Raw genomic sequence first — 9,424 nt, 5'->3', positions numbered from 1 at the left:
GCTGGCTACCTGATTGTGTAGCTGGACATATATTTATTTGAGGTGGATGTCTTTGAAATGGACTGACTCAGCAATCAAAATCTTAATGTCAGGAACTTACATTACAATCAAAAATGCTAATCATTAGGCCCTTTCACTGCAGTGTGAATGTAGATGTGTACAGTTTTGACCTGATGGGAAGAAGAATCTTTATTTACAATTTGAGACAAAGAAAAATGACTGTATCTCATGCACCATGTATGAAATTCTCTTAGAAGATAGCATCTCAAGTATAATCAATATTGATTTTACACACAGGTTACCAGGATGAACCATATGGAGAAACATAACCATACTGCAGTATCCAAAGTGACAGGATTTATTCTCCTGGGGCTCACTGACAGCCCAGGGCTGCAGGTGCCTCTTTTTGGAATCTTCCTAGTCATATACTTGGTCACAGTGATGGGCAATCTGGGCATGGTTATATTGACCCATTTGGACTCCAAGCTACATACTCCCACGTACTTTTTCCTTAGACATTTGTCGATTACTGATCTTGGTTACTCCACTGTCATTGGCCCCAAAATGATGGTCAACTTTGTGGTGCACAAAAATACAGTTTCCTACTATTCGTGTGCCACCCAGCTAGCCTTCTTTGAGGTTTTCATCATCACTGAACTGTTCATACTATCAGCAATGGCCTATGATTGCTACATCGCCATCTGCAAGGCTCTTCTCTACAGGGTCATCATGGCAGAGAAAGTGTGTTGGGGGCTGGTACTTACTGCCTATCTCCATGGCACATTTGTGTCACTATTTCTCACCATTAAGTTATTTCAGTTGTCCTGTGACTCTAACATCATCAAGTACTTTTACTGTGACTGCTCTGCTCCGACACACATGAGTTACAATTGATCATTTTGATCTTTTCAGGGTGCAATTTGCTCTCTTCCCTCTTGATTGTTCTTGTGATTACATGTTTATTCTTGTGACCATTCTCAGAATGAGCTCAACGAGGGGGAGATACAAAGCCTTCTCCACTTGCAGTTCCCATCTGACAGTGGTGGTCGTGTTCTATGGGACATTATTGTTTATTAACCTGCAACCCAAATCCAGCCATGCTTTTGCTATTGATAAAACAGCCTCTGTGTTTTACACCCTAGTGATTCCTATGCTGAATCCATTGATCTATAGCCTGAGGAACAAAGAAGTAAAAGATGCTCTGAAGAGAACCTTAACTGATCGATGCAAAAATCCCCATTAATATCTTAATATTCAGTTACAAAGGTAGGTCCAACAATTGTTTAATATCCTGTCACTCTGATTATAGCATCAAAAAGTGGGAATGTTTTACGAGATTGTTTTTCTCTTTTTCTGAATAAAACACTTTCTCTTAAAACTCCTTGTACTCTTTTCCACTTCAATTGAATAAATATTGCAGCCAGATAATTTTCAAGGTCATATTGGAACTTAAATTGTTTAGACATAAGGCAGATTATGCCAAATTTTTGCTCAAATTTTGACTTGCAGAAGTGAAAGAAAAAGCCTTAAATAGTCAACATGGAGTGCCATTAACCAGAAAATTAGTAATGTGTATGTTATAGCAGTCACTGTAAATTAAATATAAATAAAATTAGACCATGAAAAGTGTGTGGGTCAGACAAGAGGCAAGAAAGTAATGAAATCTCTGATTATGACACAACATGAATGAGCTGCTTCAAGAATCTGAGCTGAAGAAGAAACAAAGCATGAACTTCAGAATGGAATTTTCAATCTGATTGCATTCATATGTTTTAATCTCAAGGATGGAATGAGCATTTGGGAAGATTTTTTTTTTTTTTTAATTAAGAACCATGAGAAAAATTTTGGCTAACTCTGGGTCTCCCATAGACCATCAAACTATAGCTAACTTTGGTTTATAGCCTCCCAACAAACAAGTTGAAATTGGCAAACACAAGAAAAGTAAGTTATCTGGTCATTTACTAAAATGACATCAATCTTTTGAAAATCTTTAGCAGCCATAACTAAGATTAGAGATGACTGACACACTCTAGGGTTAATTGCACTTTTATCACGTCCATTTTGTCTTCTTCGTGGGCTTGTATGTACACAGAGCCAATATTTTGAATGGACTCTGCTAACAACACTTTATTCCAATTGTTTACTTACTCAGCAAATAAACGGATTCCATACATCTTAGTGCTCTCTTTGTTGTTTGAGATGGACTTTTTAAAGTTTCTAAAATATATACACTACCCCAGTCATGCTTGCTTCAATCTGTGTCAGCATTTAAAGAGAAAATTGTGGGGAAGTAAATCAAAATATGAACTAGGGTCTCTTTATCCCAGATCTATGCATTTTGTTAATTTTGTCCCTTTTTTAATATACTGTGGTTTACTTTATTGAGAGTTCATCTTAAGTGTTCTCACCACAAAAGAAAAAAAAATTATCTATGTGAGGTAATGGATATGTTAATTAGCTAATTATAAGAATCACATCACCTTTATATACATATATCAGAATATCATATTGTACACTGGAAATACATACAAATTTTATTTATCAATTATAATCTCTATAAAGCTGGAAAATATTTTTAAAATTTAAATAGAAAAGAAATAAAACATAAATTAAGCAAAATAAAAGAAATACAAAATTGCATTCTCCAAAAATATCAATTTTGTTTACCATGGTAGTTTTCAATCCTGTCCCTAAGCGTATTTACTGTTATAAATAAATTTTATTTTCTAGAATAATATTTTATATTGTACTGCAAATACTTTTTTGGTCACATTTATTTCTTTACCAAATTACAGCATTTCCATTACTTTTTACAATCTACAAATACAGTTAATTAATATTAATAGCATTCTGCAGTATCATTCATACAGAAAGAACTTTTAGAAAATCCTAATACATTATATTCCCTACAACTTACTTTTCTAACTTGAGAATTCATTGTTGGCATTTTTCTTGGCCAATAAAGATTAATTTTTGTTTTTTTCATTTTTAACACCAGCATACAACAGTGGAGCCCAGATTAATTACTTTGTATTTGACCTTTCTTTAACTGATGGACACTTGGTTGTTTGCAGGTTTTTATTTCTTTTGCCACTACTAAAAATGTTGTAATAAATAGCTTTGTGCTTATAACATGATATATGATTGCTTTTATTTCTAAAATAAATTCATAATGGTTCTTCCACATTCTATCTGTTGCTGGGTAAATGATTTACAAATTTGCATAATAATTTGAAATAAAAAAATAAAGCACTAAGAAAAAGTATTATGCACTGAGATTGTTCTTCCACGATTTAAAAAAAAATTCAAGAAGGGATACTAATATTTACTAACATATCGTTTTCATTGTGTGATGATAAAATTGCAAAGTGGCAATAATAGGTGAGTAACAGCAGCTATTATATATTGTAGATACAGTGTGAATGGTTCTAAAATGTTCCCTTCTTTTTAAACTTCACTAAGGTCACAATCTTAATTACCACAAAGCACATATTTCATCATAATTATAATGATGAATAGTTTAGAAATAATGCTTCCAACCTATGTAAAAGTCCCTTAGCATCTGTCCACTCACACCTCTTCCTCAGGTAGAACCTCTCATGTTCTTATGTTTACATTCACCACATATGTAATTAATGGCTTGATGCAGCAAAAGCTTTTAGTTAGGAAATTGGAATATATTTATATTAATTTTGAAATGGCAATAATTGTAAGGCCCTATTGACTCAATTGCATTCACTCAACCCCTAGTTATTTCTAAAAGTCCTTGTGATTGGTTTCCTGACTCTGGAATGATTTCTTCAATTCCTATCTAATTATTCCTCTATTAAGACAGCAAAGTATACTCTTTCTTGAAGGAACTTTCTCAAACACTTCAAGTTTCCCACATGTAACAGGAAGCCATTCTGACTTCAAGGTGTTGGGAAGAGACGTCTCCAAAAGGAAAAATTATCTCTTTTTAATATTTTATCCTCACCCTCTGAGTGACTCATCCCTTAAGTTAACTCTACAGTATTTAGACCAAAGTATACCTTTCAATAAGACTTAATTTTAAGTTCAAAATCAATTTTAATATTAAAATAATTTAATAACTGCTACTAAATGTGACCACTCTCGAAGTGAGCGGGCAAGTCTGGACCTATGCTCAAGGCGTAAAGTCAAGGTCGGTCATGTCTGGCTTTATGTCTGTTTCCATTTAGCAGAGAGAAGACCCAGAACAGCTGAAACAATTTCAAAGAAGAACAAAGTGAAAGAACTTACATGGCCAATTTCAAGACTATAAATTTATAATAATCAAAGTAGAGAAATATATGATAGAAATAGATACAAAGAGGAATGGAACAGAGTACAGAGTCCAAAAGATGTGCACATGTGTGTATTCAATTGATTATCAGCCAAGAAACAAAGTAAGTCAATGGGCTCCAAGATACACACAAATGTCCTCTATAAGTTAATGACTAAAAGACAACCTAAAGAAATGGGGGAAGGGACCTGAAAAAAACACTTCACAGAAGAGATATGAATAGTAAGTAAACACATTCAAAAAGGTTTAACATCCTTAGTCATCAGAGAAATGAAATTACAGTAACACTGAAATACTATTTGTCCACCAACTAGTGTGGGTAAAGTGAAAAATACTAGATTATCAAGTACAAAGCATCATATTGGTAACTAGGTTCAGCTCCTAGCTTAATAAATTTCCAAACCATATACATATGTTCAGCATTCCTCCATACTAAGAATACTCGTGAAGATTTTTATAGATTTTAATAATTTGTATTACTTCTGCAGAACAGATTTCAAGGAGCCATTTTCTGTCCACTGGAGATGTGCATGTTTTCAAGTGTTTTGAAACCTAGAGCAGGGTGTCCAGAATAAATACGCCCCTCAGTTCATGATGCCTTATCACTTTTAGGCCAGGTGAAGCCCCTCTTTTATTTACTTATTTTTCATTCCAATTTGTTCTGGGCTAAATTGTGTCCCACCAGAATTCATATGTTGAAGACTAAGTATCTCAGAATGTAAGTGTATTTGGGGGCAAGGCCTTTAAAGGAGTAATTAGTTCACATGGGTTGTCAAAGTGAGCCCTAATCCAATAATGATTGATCATTTATCTGAAAGCCAGGGAGACAGGCCTCACAGAAGATCCCAAATTTGCTAGCCTCTTGATCCAGGACTTCTAGAATCCAGAACTGAGGAAATATATTTCTGTTGTTTAAGCCACCAAGTCTGTGGTGTTTGGTTATGGCAGTCCAAGAAAACAAATACATTTCTCATCTTTATTTATTTATTCAGTCCCTGCTACCTCCATGAGGTAACCATCCCAGTGTATTCAAGGTGAATCTGTTTTCTTGTGTTCTTGCAAAGTATACACCACTGTTCCATGTGCATGCATGTATACCCTATATAAATGGCATTTCACTGTATACTTCAACTTCCAGCTTTAAATTTAAGGCCTACAGGGGAAAATCTTATGACAAAAAAATAAGTATTGTTGGAAAGAGGATTTAAGCACCAAAGAAGAGAATTCCTTCAGGCCAGTTTTCTTCCTACATAATTCTGTTAGTCTTTAAGCACACAAGAATGTGTATCTAAAACAGTTAGTCTTTAAAAAATATATTTGTGTGACTGGAAATTTATAGACATGACACAAAGGCTTTATTTTTAACTATTGTTTTGATTCCTCTCTAGGAGTTATCTTCTGCCTTTTCTTACCTGAAATATAATCATAAAGAAAATATTAAAATAATATTTTTATCACTGAGGATTATTTTTAGGAGAACACATCCTCCTTTTTTGGGGGGGGTGGAGGGAGTGGTAATTAGGTTTATTTATTTAATTTCATGGAGGTGCTGGGGATTGAACCCAGGACCTCTTGCACACTAAGCATGCGCTCTACCACTGAGCTCTACCCTCTCCCGACATCTTCCTTTTAACATCCACTCTATCCCATTTCTTAAAATAATAACTGTATGGATTTTGTGTCTTTGAAGTAAAAGTGGGAAAAAACCCACTAGAGATAGTGGCATAATACAAATATAATTTATAGATGGAGTTTGTTACAATTTCACCATTAGCCCAATGGTCTCTCGCTTTTCAATATTGCATTTTTGCAATAACAAATCTCTGATTGCAAATGAGTTACCTCTACAAATACACTTTAATCTGATGTCATGGAGTTGAGCTTCCTTCAGTAATGTAGGTGACTGACACAAAATAAGACTGCAGGGGTGTCTGGTTGAACTCCTACAGGGAGATCTTGTTAAGGAGCCAATCCCAAAAGACATCTTCCCAAAGGATGCAGAAGGCAATTTGTGGATGCTAGAGTGTCCAGTGCTTCAGAGTTGGGCTCTCAGTGGTTTATGAGGACCCATCAACCTTCACTGCCACAGAAATTTTAAGAAGCTAAAGCAGATTTTCCATTAGAGGTGGGTAGAAAATATTTATTTTATTTCTGTATAAATAACATTTAAAAGATCCAAAACTATACCTTAAACTGAGCCACTTCACTTTCATTTTGGAAGACAATGGGCATTATGAATGATCAAGTAATATGCTACTTAAAGTAAAGCTTATTTCCAAGATTTATAACATTTTTGGAGACAACACATCATTAAATATCATCCAGCTATTTATGTTTCAAAATTAGAATTGGCGTCCTTAGGTCTTCTGTATTTAAATAAATTATATCACTACTGAAACAATAGATTTTTGCTCACTGAGATTATTTATATCAGTTTTATTTCTATAATATTAGCTAAAATGAAAAAAAGTGTGTTTCACAAAAATAACCTGTGAAAGAAAACTGGGTACACAATTGCTCAAAATTTACATGATGTTCCTTTTTGAGAATATAACTATATATCACAAATTTTCTCACCAGGTTTCCTAAAGCAACTGCTTAAATTGTTCTAAAAATTTTGCTCATAATTTCTATCCTGTTCCAATCATTTAATTCATTATTTTCATAATAGAAATAGTTATTTTTTTAAAATGGAAAGCTGATCATATTATTCACTTACCTTAAAATTTACCAATGCCTTGCATTTCACTTAGAATAAAATTGAAATATTTATTGTGACCCACATCATCTGATTCTACTAATTCTGCATTTCCTCATTATTATTCCAGTCACACTGGCATCCATTAAATTCCTTCTCAAAAGCAAACAAGCAAGAAAAAACTCCAAAACTTAGTTACTTTTTACCCCAGAGCAGCATCTTCAAGAAATACACTCGTGCCTGGAATCCTGGAATGTTCGCCCTGTGGTTTATTCAATAGTAGGTTCCTTTCTGTCCTTTAGGTTTCAGTTCAAATGTCACCTCTCAGAAAGGTCTTCTCTCAATATCCTGTTTGAAATAGTTCTCCCAGGTTATCCTCATGCATATTTATGTGTAATTTACTGACTGTGCTTCCTGCAGTCTACAATTATCTTGTCCCTATGTTTTGTTACAGCCCTTTGTCTCTTTCTTATTATTGGAATTGTAGATCCAGAGGTGAGGGACAAGTAATTTAACTGAATCTTGAACATTCCTTGTCATGAGTAGGAAAGAAATGAATAAGAGCATGATTCAAAGAAATTAAGGGGAAGAATGATGTTTGGAGTCAGAAGCAAATGAATAACAAATGCTCAGTAATGTTAGGAGTTATTGTGGTCTTTATTACTTCAATTCTTTTTATATTGTTGCTTCATTCCCTTTCCTCACTGGAGAACAGTTTTCCTTTTTTTTTTAAATTGTATTCTTTTTCAAGAGATAAAATATTTCAAAAAGTCTTACAGTTCAGGCATTTATGATATATATCTTTTTTCAAACCTATTTCTTGAGGTATGATGAATGTGATTGACATGCAAAATGCTGTACCTCTTTAATGTACACAACTTGATGAATTTCTTGGCCACCTGAAGTCAAGTCTCATATACACATTCCTTTTTCTTATTAAAATTGCCACCAACCAATCTGGGATGACCTGCCTCTTTCTTTGGTCTCTCCTTTCCCTTCTTATATAGGTGGTTTTAGATTTCACCCAAGAAGCTCTCAAGTTTGCAAACCAATACCAAGTTTTCTTCATGCTGCTTGTCAAGCACTGCACTCTGAAAACTACTACCTCAAAAGACCTCTTTAACATATTTGTATGCAGCTCCTGGTGCATTTCCCCTCTTAAGAGGCAATGCTTACATCTCTTTTTTGGAGAACTGCTTCAGGTTACCTGAAGCGGTAATTCCTGCATGCCAGGGAGAAGTTACTGGAAATTTACATACCATGGAGGACAGCCCTTTGTCAATGACTGACAAGTGTGCAGAAGTATACAGTGGACCCTCAAACAATGCAGGTTTAAACTACATGGGTTCACTTACACATGGATATTTTCCAATGGTAAATACAGCAGTACTACAAGGTCTGTGGTTGGTTGAATTGGGGAATGCAGAGGAACTGCTGATATGGAGGACTGACTCTAAGTTATGCACAGATTAACTCATGCATTTATGGTTTAGGAGTTGTATAAGAGTCAGCTATAAATACTCAGTCTCCTTTGCTCACTCAGAGAAATTCTGAAGTTTAACTTACCATTTTCCCAGAAATCTTCCATGGAATCTGACCAAAATTTCTATCATGGGATGTTTACACTATACTATTCCTTGGCTTACTTCTTTTTTTAGGTCCCACCTCTCATCCCAATAACTATTTTGGGTACAATTCCTAATAAATCACAGTTACACAAAGCATTGACTCAGTGTCTCCTTTTGAGTGAACTCAACTTGGTATTATAATTTCTATACACTACATTATTTGTGTAATTTTCCAGCAAGCAATGTCATTTTGACAATAAACATATTTTGAAACATTAAAATTGTTTGGCATTTATCAACCTTTCTTAGCCATCTGAATCTTACTTGAGTACTTTCAGCATCTCTTCCTACCACAAAATTGGCTTAGAAGTTTAAAACACAAAACTTGGAAAATAAAAGTCTGAAGAATTCTTTAGAATATATAATCAGACCTAGTTTGTTCTTAATCACAAAATTCTGAGTCCTTTTTCTGAGGGAGAAGGAAGACAAATGAATAGATGTAGATGTTGGGAGGTATGGACTTGACTTATGATAGAACCACTAGCTGAATTACTTTTGGAAATTTACTGTTTCCCTTTTAAGGTGTGTATTTTCTCATTGGTAGAATAATGGGATTGTATTAGGTATATGGCTTTAATTTTTTTACAGAATTATTTTGCTCAAAAATGAATTTTTAATGTTAATAACAATAAACAATAAAAGCTACATTTACTCTGGTAGAATGAGGTGATAGACACAAATCTCTGTCCAGTTGTTGTTCTTAACACATTTTCTACACAAATTACTTCAGATGACTCAGAAACCACTTGAGTCCTTCCCAGAAAACCAGCTTATTTTTAAAGCACTGTCTGGAAA

At 34.2% G+C, this 9,424-nt stretch overlaps 1 pseudogene; it reads left to right on the top strand.

Moving 5' to 3' along the window:
- The first annotated feature begins 306 nt into the window (after positions 1 to 306).
- LOC135322949 (olfactory receptor 8K1-like) lies at positions 307 to 8,797 on the top strand (annotated as a pseudogene).
- Positions 8,798 to 9,424: the final 627 nt, after the last annotated feature.

This window comes from Camelus dromedarius, chromosome 15, assembly GCF_036321535.1.
Source record: "Camelus dromedarius isolate mCamDro1 chromosome 15, mCamDro1.pat, whole genome shotgun sequence".
Classification (NCBI taxonomy): Eukaryota; Metazoa; Chordata; class Mammalia; order Artiodactyla; family Camelidae; genus Camelus; species Camelus dromedarius.
This window is presented reverse-complemented; position numbering and strand designations above follow the sequence as displayed.